The sequence below is a fragment of the Aquarana catesbeiana genome, linkage group LG10, assembly GCF_042186555.1.
Source record: "Aquarana catesbeiana isolate 2022-GZ linkage group LG10, ASM4218655v1, whole genome shotgun sequence".
Classification (NCBI taxonomy): domain Eukaryota; kingdom Metazoa; phylum Chordata; class Amphibia; order Anura; family Ranidae; genus Aquarana; species Aquarana catesbeiana.
The window spans coordinates 184,712,555-184,734,260 of record NC_133333.1 but is presented as its reverse complement, the minus strand read 5'-3'; the positions used below and the strand labels follow the sequence as shown (position 1 = coordinate 184,734,260).

General features: G+C 41.6%; 1 protein-coding gene across 7 annotated transcripts in view; it reads right to left on the bottom strand.

The window, feature by feature from the left end:
• Nucleotides 1–21,706, bottom strand: part of AGRN (agrin) — a 658,449-nt gene that overhangs the window by 575,280 nt on the left and 61,463 nt on the right. The window lies entirely within an intron of this gene.

The window sequence follows — 21,706 nt, the reverse complement described above, 5'->3', positions numbered from 1 at the left end:
ATGAGACATGTGGGTCACATGTCTCCATTGCAGGAAATCGAGGCGGACACAGTCTGGCCTGTGAGTAGTAAAAGGGGCTGGGTTCATTTAACAAAATGTGTAACGTACTTCAGGTGAAATAATGGAACTTTCTGAGTTTATGACAGTGGCAATTCTTCCTGGATAACATTAGCATCACTGATTGAGTACAAAAAGTTTGTCTTTCAATCAACTGATTTTTATTTAACAATAAATGTATACTTCATATCTTTACTGTAGGGGACCAGGGGTCAGGAACCATTATAAGAAAGCACTATAAAGGAATTGGGGTTATAGACTGTAGCAGCTACAGACCTATTAAAATGTAACACAACTCAGAACGTAATTTAATCTGAGTAACAGACACAACAGCCCCCAGCAGGATCGACAAACTCAACAAGTGTTGTTCGCTCTAACAATACATGTTTATAACAAGTGGAAATTACACAGCTATAGCAGTGATAAATAAAATATTAGGTTATATATTTGTTCAAATAACAACCACACAAAGCTCAGATGAGGCAGGGCCTCATATTTTATTAACAAGGTAGAAGCTCTACAGCTCCCATTGTTCCCCAAACTTCTCCCTTGTCTGCAGCGATGAGCAAAAGCGACTACTTATGCAGTAAATAGGACTCTAAAAGGTTATGCTTGCACTATTATTCTGCGGATGTTTGTGGCAGACTGAGGTACAAAAACTTCCTCTTTCAAACAAAAGCTATTTGCTACTTTTCAAAGCTAAAAAATGATTCCTGTAGTGAGGCATTGAAATTTATACAGACTTCTGAAAGAGACAGCAAGTCAAATGCAAAAGCAAGGGGTAAAGGATTCTGGGAAATTCACAAACAGGGATACTGCAGTCATGAAAAGAATACAGTACATTTATTTGGCAGATAACCGTGTTACAGAAGAAGTTGTATCACCATCAAGATTGTTTGTGCCTCCTGTCCCCCAGGGGACAAAGTGCATATGACATTTTGCCCTGTTCAGAACCATGTTGTTATCGGAAATAAAATCACAATTTCTTTCTGTTTTACTAGCTGTTAGCTCCACCCCAGGCTCAAGCCCAAGTTATGGGGGGAGCTAACAGTACAACACTAGGTACTGCCCCCTCTTTCTCCTCCCCATCCATGAGTCGAAACAGCACTAGGCACCACCCCCTCTTCCTTATTCCCATCCATGAGCCTTTTTTTATTTAAATGTGCATAGTCTAAGTATTGGTGTACATTTACAACCCTACTCCAGCCAAAACATTTCTTTTTATTTAAAATAGCTCGGAAGAGTAGAACTGTTTTTTGTTGTTTGTGTTCCTGTTGGGAATGCATCCTTCATTTTCTGTGTCAATGACACCCTGTCACACCCTGAGCAGATGTAAGGGGAAAACTTCTTGTGTGAAAATAGCAATAAAAAACCTGATAAAGATTTTAAACCTCTAAACCCACTAAGCTAAAAAATAATTTTTGATTACTGCATCAGGAAGAAGTGAGAGGAAATCTTTCCAAAGTGAGGAGAAATACCCCCTTAGACGGTTGTTCCTGAAACAGATGACTCCTTGTTCTAGTGACAAATGATAAAAAGTTTGTATTACTGCCCCACTATTAATGGTCTCCAACACAAATATAAAAGGGTGAATGTTCCCAGTGGGGTCACAGCCAGCCATAAAAAGCTCACAGAGGTTCTAACCATTCCCAACCTTATAAAAATGGCTTTAGATACAATTTAAGGTTTTTTTATTTTTAGCAAGGAAGTCTACAAGCAGGGGCGTAACCAGAAATAGGAGGGCCCCATAGCAAAATGTTGTATGGGGCCCCCCTGCAAACAGCCCCCCCCCCACACACACACAGCTGCCCTAGTGTCAATGCAGCGTTACCTGTGCCACATACAGCATGACCTGTGCCCAATACAGCGTGACCTGTGCCCAATACAGCCTGGTCTGCCTGTGCCCCATACAACCCCACCTATGCAGAGGAAGAGGCAAGCCACCCGGATCAGCAGAGAGCGGGATTGCCCGCTGTAATAGCTTTCATTTGAATTTCCCGTCTTCCCGGGGCTCATCGTCACATAGCCCCACCTCTTGGCCTGACGCCTTTGATGACATCACACGTCCAGCATTGGAGCAGCATTCTGTCTATCAAAGGCACCGGGCCAAAAGGTGGAGCTATGTGACATGAGCCCCGGGAACACTGGAAGTTCTAATGAACCTGTTACATCGGGCAATTCAGCTCTCTGCTGATACGGACAGCTCGCCTCTTCCTTTCCTCTCTCTTCCCCTGGCTAGGAGACTGTGCCAGCGGTGCTCTTATCCTCACTGGGCCCCACAAGGCTGCGGGCCCTATAGCGCCCGCATGGGTCGCTATGGTGGTAGTTACGCCCCTGTCTACATGGACTGGATCAGTAAAGTGGTACTGTGTGTTCATTGCACTCATGTTCTCTCTCTGTCAGTCCAAGAGAATCCTAAGATCTGCAACATTGGCCCTCCATCATTTGCCACAGAAGCTCTGACTTGGAGATGGTGATGCAGACCACCCATTCTAGAAGTGCTCCAGAACCAGAGTTTTTAGATCTGGGCTAGTGGAATGCAACATGGAAGTAAAATGTAGTTTGTGCACTACAGCCGCCACCCAAGATTATTGTCCCATTTAATATTTTCTTTTCAGGAAAACAAAGCCATCAGGGTTGGGTTCAAGCCAAAATGGCATCTTAGTTCTTAGTGAGTTCCTACAAAATGAGCATTTCAGTAGTTCTATGTGGCAGCAACTCTACAGGGAAAAAACTTTAAACTTCACACACATGTAACCACTCTAAGAAATGAGGGAAACAGTTAAATTTACCAAACATCAATAAATTCCTTGTGCCAGTTTGTACCACAGTTCTAATATGTCTAAACTAGAAGTGCTGAGAGACTATTTTTCACCAAGAAATGTCAATTGCCACACATACACATTCTAATTACACAAAGCAAAAACAAATTGCTGCTTGAGGAAACGTTTTCTTACAGTATGTTTTTGGACCAAATTACATAATTATTCTGTGACACAAGACATTTAAAAAGATTTATAAAATCAATCAGACAGCGATGGTGTGCTATACACAGGCTGAGCGCAGTAATACTTTATAAATGTGGCTTATTATCTATAGGAAAGTAGTGGGGAGCTAAAAACTAAAATTATGCAGTAATTTTCCCTGCCAAACACATCTGCACAAAAGCAGCCAGTCATTTTACTTAATTGACTTCAGCAATAATGTGGGAGGCTGACCTGTGTACTAGGTAAGGGGACTGATCACAATACTGAAGGGGTCTGCAAAGCTTGGAGGCCAAGACAAATATGCATGCTGCCTTCAGAACTACCGAACATAAAAGACAGGCAAACCTATGAAACTGTCGCCAGAACTGCTCACACATGTAATGATTCAGGAAGGTCAGCACAATGTTTGAGTTTGATAAAGAAAACGTCACGTTTTTGCTATTCCAGGCTGGACTTTAAGGCCCCTTTCACATGGAGGAGAACCTGCTCCGCTCAGCAGGGGATCTGCTCAGATTCCCTGCTGATAACAGCCGAAGGGGACAGAAGTCACATCCCTGCCTGTTCAGTATTTGCAGAGTGGACCCCTGTTAGCTCTATGTATGGCCAGGTATAAATAGACTCTGCTTGTCTGTTCACATCAGGCTGCCTCCAATCCGGTCTGCAAAAACGGAGGACGCAGTCCTCTTTCATGGTTTTCCCTGGATTGGAACAGATCAAGAAGTACTGTAGGTGAGTGTAAATGGACACTAGTCTGTTTATAACTGCCTGTCCATGGACCTTCCAATTTGGTCCGCCTGAATAATGGACAGGCAGATCCGATCAGAACAGCCATATGAAAAGGGGCCTAAAGCCCAACTCCGGGATGGAGAATAAAAACCCTTCCAGTGGGCTCCCTGCACTGCAATAGTTAAATGCTTGTTAAGTGTAGGGGTAAAAGAAGAGGCTTTGTTACTTACTGTATTTCTCACCCCAGTGCTGTCCTCCTCTCCCTGACGCTCTGGGCTGTGGTTGATCCTTGGCTACATCATGTACAATGCAGGACTATCAGCCCTGCTATTTAAGCAAGGAGGTAAGCATGCTACAAGAGGCACCGGCTGCACATCTTATTACTCCATCCCTAGAGCATTACAAGCATTAACTCCTTCAAGGGTATTTTTATTCATGTGCCCAATGTTGGGCTTTAAGATGAACCCGTCAAATTTAAAAAAATAAATCAATTCAATACAGTTATTTGCTGATAAAAATTACAGCTACTTGTATTTTTGCATATAATTAGCATTTGCATCTGAAGCCATCTTGATATCAGCCTCCTGTAATCCCCTGTACTGCAGCATTCAGACTGGGAAAGTGAGGTACAACAATCCCGGCTAATCAGGTCTCTTTTTCTTTGCACAATAATGCCAGTCAGCCTGTTTACAAGAGAGGAGGGAATATAAAAGAGTAAAGCTGTCCATACATGGATATAAAATTGAACAAAAAATCGAGATGGTAGACCGATTTTTCGATACTTGTATGGTTAGTGTGCTTACTGTGACCGTTGATTTCCATTTCAGGATCGACATGGACATGCTGTGTATTTGACTGTGCAACCAAACTCCTAGTGTTCTGGGACCCCCATGCTTTACATCCAACTTGGGGGGGGGTCTTTGTCGGAGAAGATATCCACACTTCTTGGTTTTGGTTATACCTTAATGTCAGTCTTTTATTCTGAATATTGAAGTAGTCTTAGTTATTGATTGGATCTGGGTTTAATCATCTATGAGGGTTTTGTCTGTCCTCCTCTCCCCCATGGGCCGCCCAGGACCCTACATCAGGGAATGCAGCATTGTCCCTTACCACGTGTCACGGAATATACACAGATGTTTTAATAGCAAGCTGGCGTTCATCTGATTGCTGGATACATTTTCACTGCTGCCGGGGAGGTTCCTGTGTCAGTACTCATTCCTTCCATGAGATCCATCACTGTTTAACAGAGCAAGTTTTGACCACCCTAAATAAGGGGGTCACTGGTATTCCGGTAAGCCTCTTGTGTGGATCTTTCTTTGGGTGTCACCCTGGCTGTTCCCGGATTCCTTTCCAAGCACGCAATGAGTTATTATTATTTGGGACTTTTATTTATTTTTTTACATTTACTTTGGAGGTGCACGTATTGATACATGTCACACTGTATTTTGGACATTTCTTTATTGATGCTCTATGACTAAAAATGTTGCGCAGATGAATATCACTTTATTATGAATTAGTTTATATATGCGCTGCACTTTTTTTTTTAGGTATTAGTGTTCAGTAGCTATCACCCGTTTTAATTACTAGCGCATATTTAACCCCCTTTTTTCAATGAAAAGACTACATGAACATACCGCTGCTCGTTAATTGGTTGGGTGGATGGAAGGATCTCCACTGCTGGCTATTGTACTCAGGCATGTAAAAAGTGACCTCATAATAGAATGCAGACACTGCTTGGCCAATAAATTTTCCACTTGGCTCGGCTGATTTTTTAATTGACTTTTTGACCCGTGTGGTATTTGCAGGGTTACACTTCCGATTTTTTTTTTTATTATTATTATTTGAGTTGTGTATGACAAGCTCTTGTAACTGTCCCTTTTACTTCCGGTGGAGGAGTCTGTTGTAAATTAGAAGCAGTTGATAACCACAGAACACAAGCAACTCATTTAATGCTTGAAAATGGGCTGCTTCTCAGCTACTGCTGTCCACTAAGCTTAGAATATACATTTTTGTAGTGAGCAGTGGTTAAGATATCCAACAGTAAATTACTATTTGAAAGTACTCTGCCTTCCAGAGAAATGAGCATTGACTCATCTGCCAATCCATAATCACTTTGTAGTACCATCAGATCTTGCTTCAATAATTTCTTGACTTTGCTGATGTGTATATGTGGCGTGAACATGATGAAAGTTGGTTTCCATTGCTCCAACAAAACAGAAACTTTAGGCACCTGCTAGCACTGAGATTGTTAGATTCTTTTTATTGCCTCAAATTAACTTAACACAACTCATAAGAACCAGACTGACAAAAAAAAAACAAATAATCTAGTTCCTCGGTGTCTGAAACAGAGTGGACATATTTGTTAAGAAGGTCCTGGACTGCTTACATCTTGTCTTGAGAAGCAGATTAACATTCCACTGACCTAAGAAAGGAGGATATAGAGGCAAGAAAGACATGTGACGGGACACGAGAATATGTTATTAGCAAACAGAGGTTTGGAATTTAAAGGTACACTTTAAATATGGTGTAATGTAATATAAGTAATCCTTATCTTCATTGCCTTAGTTGCTCATGTCTTAAAGTAGAAGTCCAACCTAACACTAAAATCTGTAAATCTAAGCCCTGTAAAGAAGTAATCAGTATACATTTCTGAGCTGTCAGCGGTGGGTTCACTGTGGAGACGGGTACAAAGAGGCACCTGACAATGGAAGCCCCATAGTAAGTCTATGGGTGACGTCACTTCCCAATCATTTCCCAGCCATTGTCGGCTGTCTCCTCTGCAAAGTTTCTGCCGCTGGAGACCGGACCAGAGCGGCTTCAAAAAAGGTATGTATAGAGATTTCTTCTTTACAGGGCTAGATAGTTTAGTCTTAGATTATGGATGCCAGTATATTTAGAGATTTTAGTGTTATGCCGCGTACACACGACCGGTTTTGCCGTCAGAATAAACTCTGACGGAACTCCGATGGAATTACGCTCTAGCGGTCTTGCATACATACACGGTCACACCAAAGTCCGACCATCCAGAACGAGGTGACGTACAACACATACGACGGGACTAGAAAGTAGCCAATAGCTTCCGTCTCATACTTGCTTCAGAGCATGCGTCATTTTTGGTCCGTCGGAACAGCATACAGACGAGCGGTTTTCCTGATAGGAATTGGTTCCGTCGGAAATATTTAGAACATGTTCCATTTCTAGGTCCGTCAGAATTTTTGCAAAAAAAAGTCAGATGAGGCCTACACACAATTGGAAAAGATGATGAAAAGCTTCCGTCTGACTTTTTCTGTCGGACATTCTGCTTGTGTGTACGCGGCTTTAGGGTGGACTTCTACTTTAAGGCTGGTACACACTAGCAGTTTTTGTTCATTCAACCTATTGGGCTGAATGAAAAAAAATCTGAAGAGCTCCGGAGGAGCCTCTGTACTAACTATCCAATGTTAGTACAGCGATCTGCCCGGCTGAGCTATTGTGTTCTGACAGGGGGACGCCTCCCCCACACCCCAGAACACACCGGCCGGTGCTCTCAGCCCTTTTTCAATCATGCCCCTTCGACAGAAGCCGGATGTACAGCCGGCTTCCGACAGACCAGCTGCCGTAAACACAGGAATGGCGGCTGGTTTCTATTGGACCGGCTGATACCGCCCGATATACGTCCCATGTATACAGGGCTTAAGTCTGACCAGTGGTTAGTCTTGATGATGATGAGTTTACTACAAGAAGCTTAAAAGAAAACTTGATGAAGTAAAAAAATAAAATAAAAATAAAGCAGTAAAGAGCTTACTGGGTTAATATTGTTTATGTTCTGGAACCATTTTTTAGAGAAGATCTATTTTTTGGCTTTTCTTTCTGCAAACCTACAGTTTCATGCACAGTTTTTAATGACTCTAGCTCTGCTATACAACCTAGTTGTATTTTCCTGGCACACTAATCCGCTATATGCACACCCAGCAAAGTAAGCGCATAAAGATGTTGGAGCGAAAGAACTATTTATTTAGTAAAGACTGCAGTAAAGCGTTTACAAACCACAAATCTAAGTACCGTGGATACCCCCTTTAAAACAACATTCATTTTACACGCAGGAAAAAGAAACAAGCGGGCTGAAAACTTTATTATTAATCCCAAAACATTTGCCTTATCAGAAAAATCAGATACAAACTAAATCTGAACATATCACTAAACTTAACATAACCTACCAGAGGCTAAAAAAAAATCACACAAACATAAGTCTAAATGTAACCTTTATCCTTTAGCCCTAAAGTTGGCCATACATTAGAAGGTTTCTTAATATTGCACAGAACAGGTAAGTATAGCATGTTTGCTATTTTAATACAAAAAAAAAAACCTTTAGTAACACTTTAAGGCTAAGTTTACGTCTTTGCGATGTGACAACGTAAGTGTCACATTTTTACACACATTAACGTGCACTGCATTGTGGCAGTCCTTTCATTTTAATAGGATGCCCAATGCTAAAACATTGTATCTTTTTTTTTGTTAACAGTGCACCACAACACATGATAATACATTGACATGCATTGTGGTGTGCTGCAACACATTTGCATTAGCAAGGTGCATTGGGATACCTTTAGGAATGAATGGAACGGCAGAACACCTACAATAAAAACGTGTGTATGCAGTGCACAGATATGAACGATGCTTAGATTAACGCCTAATGCTATCACCACATAAAGGATACTATCATATAGATAGAACGCCAATAGTACAACTAATGTAACAGTAAAACTTTTATCCTCCAAAATCCATAAAGCCCTAAAATCCCCACTAAAAACGACAAATCTTCCCCCGTGTGTGGCTAGGTCTAACAGGTGTTCAGCATTTTGGTTTAACCTCAATTTTGAGGTTGCCTTAACATTTACATAGAAAATTCTGTCCTTTCAAGCTTTTAGGATGAGTAATACAACCAGTAGGCAGTCATTCATTATTCTATGCAATAAACATTGCAGTTACTAGTTAGCTGTAATCCTAACAAGCAGTAAGTGTTATGTCACTGTGATGGAGAACAGAAGCATGTGCTCTGACACAGAACAGAATGGGAAACACATGTCCCACTGCTGATCTGGAGGGGAAGGACAGCAAGTGATGGAGTACAGGCCTGTTAAACATCAGGGGAAAGTGGATTCCATAACCAGGTTTGGTTTGGCAGCAGACAACTGAGGCTAACAAGGAGGTGTCAATAGGATTTCACAAGAAGTGCCGTTCTAGCAGTGTGCTAACAATTCACATGTGCCATGTACTTTTCTCACTATGGTGGGGCAGGAGACAAGCTACCGATCGCCTCCTCCTGTCATTCATCCCACCCCACGGGTACAGGACAGGGCACGTGCTGACCAGGGAAGCCATTACTCCGACTGGGTTATACAATAACAATGTTACTATAGGCTGCCTGGATAAAGGCAGGTCACAGTGTCCAGCATTTCAAGGAGAAACATTTAAAATGTTAATTAAAGTGTATTTCTCACAAAACTGTCAGTGTTGTCACCAGGACAGGAGGCAAGTAGAAACTTCTAACAGGGACACAGTGGAAAATAAAACTCTTTTATTATTAGGTGGTGAAAGTCTAGAACAGTGTTTCTCAACCTTTTTTCAATCAAGGCACCCTTTAAATTCTTTACAATCTCATCGCATCCCTTTCTAAAATGTAGAAAACCAATAGTGATACATAGGGGGCCATTTACTAAAGGCAACTCCACTTTGCACTACAAGTGCACTTGGAAGTGCAGTCGCTGTAGATCCGAGGGGGACATGCAAAGAAAAGAAAAAACAGCATGATAAAATAATAAAATCTGCAGAGATAAAATCTGCAGAGCTTCCCCTCAGATCTACAGCGATTGCACTTAGGGCTCTTTCACACGGGGCGGATCAGTGATGATCCGCCCCGTGAACACCCGCTTGTTCAGCGGGGATCGCTCCGCCGATCCCCGCTGAGCAGGAAAATGACAGGTCCGTCGCTGCACACTGTGCAGCGACGGACCTGTCAGAGCGCCGCTCTCCCCTATGGGGGATCGGGTGATGACGGACTGTAGAGTCCGTCGTCACCCGATCCGATCACGGATGGAAAAGTAGGGTTTTCCTCCGTTACACTTTTCGGATCGGAGCGAGTCAGATGTCAGCGGACATGTCACCGCTGACATCTGACGCTCCATGGGGATACATGTATGTCCGTTTTTCATCCGAAAACGGAAGGATGAAAAACGAACATACGGATCCCCCGTGTGAAAGAGCCCTTACAGTGCACTTGTAGTGCAAAGTGGAGTTGCCTTTAGTAAATAACCCGCATAATAATGTAGCATTATCCACGCATAGGACACCCAACATTAGAGGTGATTTAGGGCTAAGTCACACCAGCCACTGCGCTACAACACAGCGACTGATGTGTGGTTTGATGGGATTGTCGCAGTGCTGGTGCGTCGATCTTGTCGCATTGCACTGTTCACCTTTTTTTCTTTTTTATTCAAATGCCACAGAGATATTTAATTAACTTCAATTGCTGGCTGCAATCCACCGCCTCATGTTGTGCTGGATAAAAAGTACTGCACGTAGTACTCAGTTCTCAGCACACAACTACAACGTGGTGGTAGGAATCGAGCACACCAGAGGACAAGGCATTTTGCTTTATCGTGCGATAGGACTGTGCTGAGATAGACGCCCAACGCAGCACCACCACATCTGGTGTAAATGGGCACTTACTCTTACAAAGCAAATACACCTCTGCACACTGGTACAGACTGGTATTCCAGAGTTGCTCTTCTCTTTCAGTTTCTCTCCGTCTTTCAGCTAAAGTGACCCCAGTGCTGACAGACAGGGGCAGGGGAGGGGCACGCAAAGACATTATGCAGATGCCCAACATCCTTCTCATCAACCAACGACATCATTGGTTGTTGGGATGTCACTGGCTGGCCCACATGGTGCCCAAAGCTGTAATGCTACACAATAAAAACTTGTGGCTTTGTGTAACAAAGACAGCTTTGATCCACTCGCTGGCTTGTGGAAATTTTGGTGCAATTTGGAGCACTTGTTAGGCATGTGTCAGGATGGGCATGCCAGTAGATAAGATGACTCCCCTGGGCGGACTTCTGTGCATCTTCACAGGCTATCCACATTGCTTCTTGTGGACGCAGGAAATTGGGCACATGCTAATACTCATGCACATTCTCGTGCAAATATTCATGCGCACACGACTGCGTCCGCACTCTCACATGCACCCGTGAAAGGTAGTGGCGTCAAATTGGTTAATTATTGTAAACTGAGCCTGTGCTTCGGTTCAGTGCTGTTTTGTCTTCAGCCTTCTGTGTTCTGTGAACCTGTATCCTGACTCCAGTTGCTGTCCGGGCTCATCTTGACTACTCCCCGAATTCTGCCTGTACTGACCTCGGCTTGCCTTCTGACCACCGTTTCTGCCTGCTCCATTTGCCAATTCCTCCTCCTGTCGCCAAGATCGACCTGCCAACCAGCTGTGCCTGATTACTCACTGTCTGCTACCAGTATACACCTCGCCTGCCATTGCCAGTACCAGCCTGATCCAGTCTGCTGCACACCAGCTGCCACCCAGCCTGCTTCACTGAAGACCTCTGGCGACTACCCCTGCCTGGCCTGGACACCAGCTCTCCTAGCAAGACTTACAGGTACTCATGTCACTCTGCACACCTGCGCCTTCTGTTCACACTATCAGGGGCCCCAAGTCAGAGGTGCAAGAGAGGCCTTCCTCATCATATCAGACTCTGCTACCAGGTACGTGATAACATGTTTCCAAGGCACCCTAAGGTGCCACAGCACCCAGCCACAGCATCCAGGTTGAAATAGCTGCTCTAGAACATCCATTAGTATTTTATTATTGTGTCTGCATCCTTTATTGGAGAATTTCCCTCACTTCTTGCTCTAGTAACATTATTAACAAGGATAGAAAGTGAAAGGAACAATCTCCAATGAGACAAAGACAGCAAAAACAAAAAAAAAATGTTCTACTTAAAGCAAAACTTCAGTCATCTTTTCATCCTTCCATCTATTAAATCCTCTGCTCTTTCTGCCAGTAAATACCTTATACGGCCCACTTCCTGTTTGTCTGGTAAAAGGCCTAGGCTTATGACATCATGCACATTTCTCTCTCTCACTCTGGTGAGAGTTTGCCAGGAAGGGGGGGATGAGTCATAAGAGGGCCAATGAGAGCTGCAGATCTGGAGGTATGCCTGTGTGTTTGTGTAAATCCAGGAAGTGAACAGGCAGCAGCTTCAGCTGCCCACAGTTAAAATGGTTGCAGCCAGACTCAGTGGAGGGAGATTTCTGCAGTATATATAAAATAATATGCAAAGTGGTTGGAGGGAAGCTTCAGAATGGCAAAACATGTTTTTATTACATATTATGTGAGCAGACTGCAGTTCCTTTTTTAAAAGCTGAAAAAAAAAAAAGAAAAAACACATTCTTTAATTTCTTAATCCATTATTGTAACATTACAATCCTATAACCTTTAGGATTGTAACAAAATCTTAAACTGAAATAATTTTAAACTGAATCTAGCCATATATATTTTCAATACACAATTGAATTTTTTGTATCTGTAAGGCACCCATAGGCAAAGACCATGATAGAAATATCCTGCCACTACACAACAGTTCTACAGAAACAATTTGCCCCGGTTCATACTTTGAATCACACAGGAATGTGCAGCGGAGTCCTGTGCAATTCACATGCTATGCAATGCCATGTGGTTGGAGTCCATTCATTTTGAATGGGCTCAAAACGCACTGCATCGCACCAAAAGTAGTGTATGTACCATTTTTTGAAATGCACGGCAAGCAAATCATATAGTACTTTTGTACACTGCATTTGGGACCTGCATTTGGGATGTCGTTAACATTGATACCACCTGTAGGTCTCAACTACAGTGCGTTTTGAAACACGCACGGATCACGGGTTTCCTGCAGCAAATTCTGGTGTGAACCTAGCCCAAGTACACAATCATGTGGCAAGCGTGGATGTTTATACCCTGTGTTCACACCTGAGCGCTCGTCGCCTGTAGTCAAATATTCCACATGCCGCTTATAGGCGAGATCAGGCTTCACACTCCACAATCACATCTCAAAATCTATCTATAAATGCCAAAAACTCCAGATTCTGCTTCAGTGCTACAAAAAATATGTAAACAAATGACATAAAAAAGCCTCTAAAATCATGTAAATAGGGCTCAAGGGGCTAGAAATGTGATATACAGAGATAACTGAACAATGCTTCTGCCTTACTCCTAAGGTGGCTATATACACTTAGATAAAAGATTGCTGTCTTCTCTGATCAAAAATAATCAGAGTCATTACTAAAAATAAAAAATAAAAAAAAAACCACATACAAAACAAAAACAGCTTTGACAACTAAAAAAAATAAAGTGGAGTGCTATGTACATTACTTACAGAAGTAGCTCATTGGGTTTTCCCTTACAAATTCCTATAAAAACACAGCTTCCTACACAGCTGTGTTTTATAATAACACAGCTGTATTGCTAAAAAGCGCTACAGGTTAAATTCTACAACATTATATTCTGAGACTGTTGAAGGATTTTATATACACACTTAAGCATAGGGTCCGGATAATTGTCTCCCTGTTGATTTTCTAGCACCAGTGCATTCATTTTTTTTTTGGATTTATTCAGCATCAAAAGATTATGCAGCAATTTATAGTGTACACAGATCCATTCACGTTGGTGCTTGTCCCCAAATAAGCTTATAATATATTGCCCTTACCACACAGGCCCATTTAGCGAGGGAGCCAGTTAACCAACCAATATGTTTCTGGATTGTCAAAGGAATTGAGAACACCCAGAGGAAACCCACCCAGACAGAAGAACGTACATACGCCATCTATTGTCTCTGGTGGCATCTGAACCCAGGATTTCAGGCAAGGGTGCCGTACACCCATCACACATTTCCTATCACCGGGCTGATTGCATATCACGTTGTGTTCCTGGTGGTTTTCAAATTCAAGACTCAAGACAAAGGGTCAAAACAGTCACCATGCAGGGATCATACATGGCATACATATAATTTGAGATAGGAACCCTAGAGTGTAAGCTCCTTGAGGGCAGACACTGATGTGAATATACAATATGTAAAGCTCTGGGTAAATTGATGACCTTATATAAATATCCATAATAATAGTCAATGACCTCATCTTTTGCTAAAGTGGGTGTAAACTCAAAAGGTTTTTTACCTTAAGGCCCCTTTCACACGAACATTTTGTCTATCCATTTTTCATTCATCTGTTTTTGGATGAAAAATGCACAGCAATGCATTCCTATAGGCTAACACTTAGATTGTAAGCTCTAAGGAGCAGGGCCCTCTGATTACTACTGTATTAAAGTGTATTGTATTTGTACTGTCTACCCCCAAGTTGTAAAGCACTAAGTAAACTGTTAGAGCTATATAAATCCTGTATAATAATAATAATAAACAGATGAGCATCCATTTACATTTCAGCCCATTTTTACTTAAACAGAACAAATTTCCATCCTGATTTGTTGCTGACCTGAACGGACGTAAACGGGCGATGTCCGGTTTTGCATCTATTTTTGCATCAGTTTCGTCAGCAGCAGGGAGGAGTCTCTGGTTGTTAAGGAGCTGGCTCCCTAACAACCAATGATTCATCCCAGTTAGCTTTGTAAACAAAGGGGCTGTCAGTGAAAAATACTTAAAAAAAGAAATGGAGCCCCCCCCCCCCCCCCCCAATCCATACCAGGCCCATAGGTATAGTGTGGTTTTTAAGAGGGAATCCACGCCCCAATTTTTTTATTTTTTTTTAATGACCCTGGGTTCTCTCCCCCCCCCAGGATCCATACCAGACACTTATCCAAGCATGCAGCCTGGCATTCAGCCTTAAAGTATCTTTGTCAATCTTTCTTGCTAAAAATATAAATCAAAATACACATTCAATTTTGACACAGCAACAGCTTCCTAGTACGGGTGACATGCATGTGATCAGATGACTGGTGGGGGGGAATATTCAAGAAGCCGTAGGAGAGGTGCAGAAAGCAAAGATCCACAGAGTGAATGAAGCAGAAGCACGGAGATCCTTATACTGCAGATTCTTAGGTACAGCTTCCTCTCCAGCAAGGAGACCAGTGAGTAAAGACAACACCATCTCATCTCCTAAGACTAGGAGTCAGAGGCAGCAGTGCCTTAAATCAGTGGTTTCCAAACTGTGTCCCATTTCTTGATATTATCAGGCCCTTTGGGTACTTTCCCTCTCACTGATTCGAGGCATTGTTCATAAGTTCTCCAACTGACACCAACGATGGGGCATAATGCCTCCCTTGGATATGAACAGTTGAGCACTATTCCTCCCACTAATACCAGTGATGGGGCACTATTCCTCCTCCTACTGACCACAGGCATGACATTTATGTACTCCCACTGACCACCATGCCTGGAAAAATTGTCTACTTTTTTACTCCTACTGGTCGCCCCCCCTAAATTCTGAAACACAGCAAACTGTTTGGAAAGTTTAGAAACCCCTGCCCTTCATTAACACATGGAGGCACAGTCACATATTTTTTCTAGATAATAGTCAAACGATGCATTTTAATGTACTTTATGGTAAACTGTCCCAAAAAAGAGCTCAGATGTGAATGGGATACAATAGTAATCCTCAAGTTGCACATTGAGGCGCTACTAGAAAAGTGCCTCAAATAGTTTAGGTGTGAACCAGGGCTAAAGGATAGAATTTTTTCCCTTTCTGAGTTCAGTTCTACTTAGTAAGCTGGCCATACATAATTCATCTTTTTTTTTCATTTAACCAGCAAGTTGAATGAGAAAAAATAAAATAAAAAATGTGGATGGTGGAATTCTTACCACTAAGCTATTATATTCTGACAGCGGGAAAACTTTGCCGCCATCAGAATACAATGATCAGCTTTGCTGGCTGTAACCTGCAGAACTGATCGTTTGGCAAAAGACCTGACAGGCTGGTTGTACACAAGTCGATCGATTGATCGGCTGGTTGTGTACAGCCAGCCTGCTTTTACAAGGATCTGCTTTGAAGAAGGAGCGCGGCCGTCGCGTCATTCACGGCCTGCGCGCTCAGGAAACGCATCGCACTCCAGTGATGTCATCCCCCTTCTCCTGGTCACCAGCTTGCACTCCAAACCTCGTATTGGCACACTCTCCACCGCGGCCGGCTGAAGCACCATCCAGCGGTGTTCTGAGAAGATGTCACAGCGCACCTCCATTGGAAGGAACAGGGACTGAATACACTGAGGATTCCCCCATTGCTGGGACTACATCCACACTTATTTTATGCCTATTTACACTTCTTAAATGTGAGTTGCCATTTGGCATTTATTGGTTATTAAACCTTTTTAAGAAAAATCTGCACCCAGAGGTGCCTTTCCTTCTCCTCCTGTTTTACAAAGGCAGAAAGGACCAACCGAATTTCGATCCATGTATGGCAGGCTTTACTGTACCGGCAAAACATCTGAAGCAAATGCTTGTTGACAGAATGCAGTCTCTCTCTCTGGTAGCCAATGTTTTTCTTAGGAGCCCTGGCTAACCTCAGGATTAACCCTGCTAATGAGGCCTTCATACTGGTCCTCCCAGGCCTTTCCTTCCTCCACAACATACCATTACTATGTTTGTTGTTAGCTTGTAACCTGATCAAAGTGAAAGCTGACACACTCACCCATACAACACAGATCTTAGAGGTTAGTGCAACAAACCTTACATCACACTCTCTGTCTTCAGCTTGGAACGGGATGTTATCCATTACATTCATTTACCATTCCGCCGCAGGGCCTGATAACAATAATTCATTAACTAATAATACAAGAACAGCAGAGGGGAAAAGTGTGCGTCATTTCTTCATGTCAGCTGAGAAAAGGCTCCTGTAGAGTTCATATCAGAATGTTTATGTCTGAACACATGTGTATGCTGCTCTCCAAAGTATAAATCGCCTTTTAATATACAGCTGTGCTTGTATTTAGTCTGCAACATGACTATATGTCTGCATTGAAAAATCTAATTTCCTATGACTAACCAAACTGAAGGAAGGCACACATGCCAGCAGGACGACAAAATGTATCAATGAAGACACCAGTGGTAATGAAAACGCAGGAACGGAGGTTCCCATCCTTTTATACGATCCAAAATGAAAAATTTTACAATTATAAAGGCAGCCGAAGGGCCTTTATGAGACAGTATAGTTGGCAGCGGCCTGAATGAAAGATGATTAGGTATTTTTCACATGAAGAATTTTAGAGGAATAAGGTCCTTCCTTAATTAAACACGCGGGGGGGGGGGGGGGGGGGGGTGTAGGGGTGGCTATTTCCCTAAAATAAACACTGGTTTTTTTTTTTCCGATGACCATCTTTTTTTTTTTTTTTGCATGCTTATCTCATGTTGAATCGGATGAGTTTACTAAAGTCACGAAAACACGAAAATTCCCGTACGACAGAATAAAAATTCGGAAGTGATGTCATGTGTTGTAATGCATTTGTATTGTATTTTCGAACGATAGCTGTACTGATTTAATGAAAATCGTACGATCTGGCATCGTACGAAAAATATTTCCGTGCATGTCCGTTAGAATAATATCGGATGAACTGTCCAGTTCGGCTCTCGAAAGCTCTATACTAACGATCCGATTATTGTACGATCGATTCGAATGCTGCATTTTTCGTACGATTTTCGGATCGTGTGTACAGAGCTTAAGGCTGGGGGGAGGTTTTGCTCATTTAAGAGGGAAAGGAAAAGAGGAGGAAAATAAATTATTTTTTTATTTTTGATTATTATAATTTTTGTTTTTTTTGGGTGTTGTTGTTGTTTTATGTGTGCTTTTTGTAAATAAGTAGAATAAAAGAGGTATGGTAGAACATGAAAACTGTATTATGTAGAAGCAATAAGGCATATTTGTTGATACATGTCAATGTGCTCCTAAATGGAGATGTTAGTTTTGATATTTTGACTCAATAAAAATATTTAAAGTAAAGAGGCTGTTGCTTGTTTGGTTATAGAAATTATACCATCATGCCCATTTGATGGATTGGTTTATTTAGCAAAAATAAAAAATAAAAGCAAGGAAAAGCAAGAGATTAGGATTTAAAGGAGAAGTTCAGTCTGCGGGAGCCTAACATTGCAACCACAATCTGCTGATCGCGGGTGAAATGATCTGCAGGCTCTTAAATAAAATTAAACCCTGCAAAAAAAAATGGGCATTTTTTTCATGTGAACTTATCCTTTAACAATGTAAAGTGTACAGAGTGTCAATAGGGGCCACTATTTGTGCACAGCACAGTAGGAACCCACAGCAACCAATCAGAAATAAAACTTCACTCGTTTGAATGGACAACAATTATCCAAATCTTTAGGACAAGCTCTTGGGGTGTTTCTTCTTCTTCAAGGACCAAGCAGTTCTAATACACAACATTTTAGCAGAATGTGAAGTAGGACCATTTCTGAGAATAAAAAGCAAAAAAAAAGTGCACTTAAATGGCTACAATCACCTCACCAGTGGACAACATAAACACATGGGTGTATTAGTAAGGCAAAGTGCAATGTAACGCCAGTGTACAATCTGATTGGTGGCTTACAGCTTACTTTATGTTCTCTGCTATGGCTGCACTTTGTACTGTCTTAGTAATGAAATCTAACAGTGGAAATCCAGGATTGGGTCTAAGGAGTGTATTGTAGAAACTGCCTTCTCCTTCGTGTGCACAGATTTCTGAACAATTTAGAGATGCTGGGATATACATGTCTCAGTCGAGGAGAATGACCAGGATTTGTCACCTAGCCCATCCTCTCCTAATTCACCAGTTATTACCCTCATTTGTAAAAGGCAAAATAAAATCCAGTCTAATAAGGTCACTCCCCTGGAGGCAGGAAAAATCAATACGAGAAGTGTCAAGATTGTGAGGAATAGATGACCATTGTAAAATCTAATGTTATTACAGACAGATGACAACATGTATCTTGGTCAGTGCTGCAGATCTGACACAAGCAAGCTGTGCTAGAATTGGAACCAGGCATGCTGGGCCTTGTAGGCCCCTGACCACATAAGGCGTTGGTTATCGCCTTCTATAAGCTGAGAAATTGCCTGATTATTACAAACATTGATTGAAATTACAAACATCATGCATAAAAACCACAATTAGAAGCAATGATGGAAATTACAATCATTGTGGATGAACAGCTCAGTAATTACAAGCAACGTTCCTGCGTTTGAGCATCACTTGTGATCATTTGGGCATTTTTTCACTCCTAGCAGGCAATAAATGAAGGCCTCTAGCAGTTGGATGCTTTTTATTGCAAAATCTCCCTACAAGCATTCCCAATCCCTCTTTCCATCCATGTAGAAGTGAAGGAAGGAATAAAATATCACACGTGCATCACTGTCATCACCAGGTGGGAATTTTGGTGGTCTCAAACTTTCAAATATGTATATATAGGTATCTCTCTACCCAACATTCTTAGAGGGATTTGGTGCTCGTCTTTGACCCCCTCCCTTAGCTGGAGTAAGTTCAACAGCTGAATATGTTAAAACAATGGGACATATAAACATTTTTTTTTAATATTTGGCATGTTATGGAGAAATTCCTAAAGCCAGATGACCAGTGTACCTAAAACTGGTGGCTGATATTTACGTTTCTACTATTGTGTTCAATAAAAGCAAAGTAACTCCTGGCATCTAGATTGGTTGATTCTAGATTATTTTGTTCAACCTACAGATAAGGGCTTTCATTATGAGAACTTGAAAATATTTAAGAAAAAAAAAGCCAATGAGTTCACAAGGACCCAATTACCTCACCTAGGTACCAAAGTCATCATAATAGATTGTCAAGTCTATGACCTTTAGTCCTAAAGCTGGGTATAAACTAGTAGAATTTCAAATGAAAATCCATACAAAAATGCGAAGGAAAATTCTCAGAACATTCAAATTTTATCTGATTTTGTTTGCTTTTCTAACATTCAATTTTGGAATGAACAGACTTTACTAAACAGACTTTTTTTTGTCACTGCTGTCGATAAAGAAGTGTCGATATCACCCCACTAATGATTCGAAAAATGAACGAATGTTCTTACAATGACATTTTTTGAACTAGTATTATTTATTTTCTACTAGTATATACCCAGCTTGGGACATTATTATTATTATACAGGATTTATATAGCGCCAACAGTTTACGCAGCGCTTTACAATATAAGATCATCCTACATTAAAGTGGTAGTTAAGTCCCCCTGGACACTTCTACCTACAGGTAAGCTTATAACAAAGCATACCTGTAGGTACAAGGAATATCACTACACGTTTAGGAGATATACAGTGTCCATGCCGCCGGTGATGTCACCGGCACATGCACTCTGGAGGAACCTGTGCCGTTCTTTCAGAGCCTTGTGCTGTCAACAGTGACTCCCATGTGCATGCATTGGAGTGACGTCATTGCAGCTTGGCCACTCAAAGGACTGAAGGCCTCAAACCCAGGAGGAAGACCAGGTGAAGATTGAAGCCCTGTCAGGGGTGATAGAGCACCATCAGAGGGCTTTGTTTCAAGGCAAGTTATTGCATACTAGCACATTAGGACTTTACCTTGCAGGAAGAAGATTTTTTTTTTTTGTTTTACTTTACTTCCGCAGTAAGCACCTGCCCCTCACAGAGAGATAAATATATTCCATCTGGTAACTATTTCATCCCCCACAGGGTAAGTCACTGTTTGACAATTCCCACCGAGATCTAACAAGAACGACACAACTCTACATGGTGGATATACAACGTTACATAAGCTCCTGTATTATTGCCACTACAGGGGTTGATCAGAGGGAACATAATTAGAGGCATACTTTGGTTTATGTGTAAGTTTTTGTTGTACTTGTGTCTTTCACTATACCTAAAGAAAACAGTAATAATGTTAACAATAGACTTAAGCCTATTATAACAGATATGTAACCTAGTATATGAGACATGGAACAAGAATGTGTTGGAGAGTAAAAAAATCTCAGATCACAATTCTAGGAATTTGAAAAGTCAAGACAGCCTTATTACGTTGGAGCCTTCATTTGAATGGAATGGTAATGTGCACCTTTGGACAATCACATCCCTCCAGCTATATATCATGTTTACCATAATCTTACCACACACAGCAAGCCTCAGCCATTCATCGTAGATTTTTGCTAAAGCAGCCCCAAGAACCCATTTCCCAAAGCATTTAAATGCTTAACATCAAGATTCCCATTAAATTCAATGGTGCTCATTCACACCTAAGCATTGCACTGCTTGAAGTTTGTTTCTTGAAGTTGCACGTTATTGGCCCCATATAGACAATGAAACCGCCTGAAAGCATATACAACGCATGTTTTCCGCACAATTTCTTGCCTTTCCTCCTAGTAACTAGCTTTGTATTGGCTAAAGCAAAAAAGCTCAAGTGTAAAGAAGCCCACAAAACTTGTGTACAATTGAGCAAAAAAGGCTCCAAAAACCTCTGAAAACGCTTAAGCTCAAGTGTGAAGCGAAGCTTAACTGTCTGAAGATAAATTGTATTTTCTTTTGTATCAACTGATGTAGCATAACATGACGGTTTTAGGCTATAAAAACAACCATATCAATTAAGGGACAATGAAACAGACCGCACGTAAACTGCATAGCATGTAATTGAGGCTCTCAAAAATGATATATCTTTTCTCCTGGCTATTTGGTATCTCAACATATATATTTCAGACTTGAGTGTCGAAAAGGCCCATATGCAGCCTGGTTATAGTCTAAAATTATATCTGATGACATTATGCCCTGAATGGGCTTCTATAAATTACAGTAAATTTAGTTGCAGATTAGATGAACTTCAGTAATTATCTATATTGCATACTTACACTGGTCCAGCTTGGCACAATGTAAGGCTGCTTTCACACTGAGGCGGCGGGTCCGTTAGCAGTAAAGCACCGCTAGTGGGGCGCT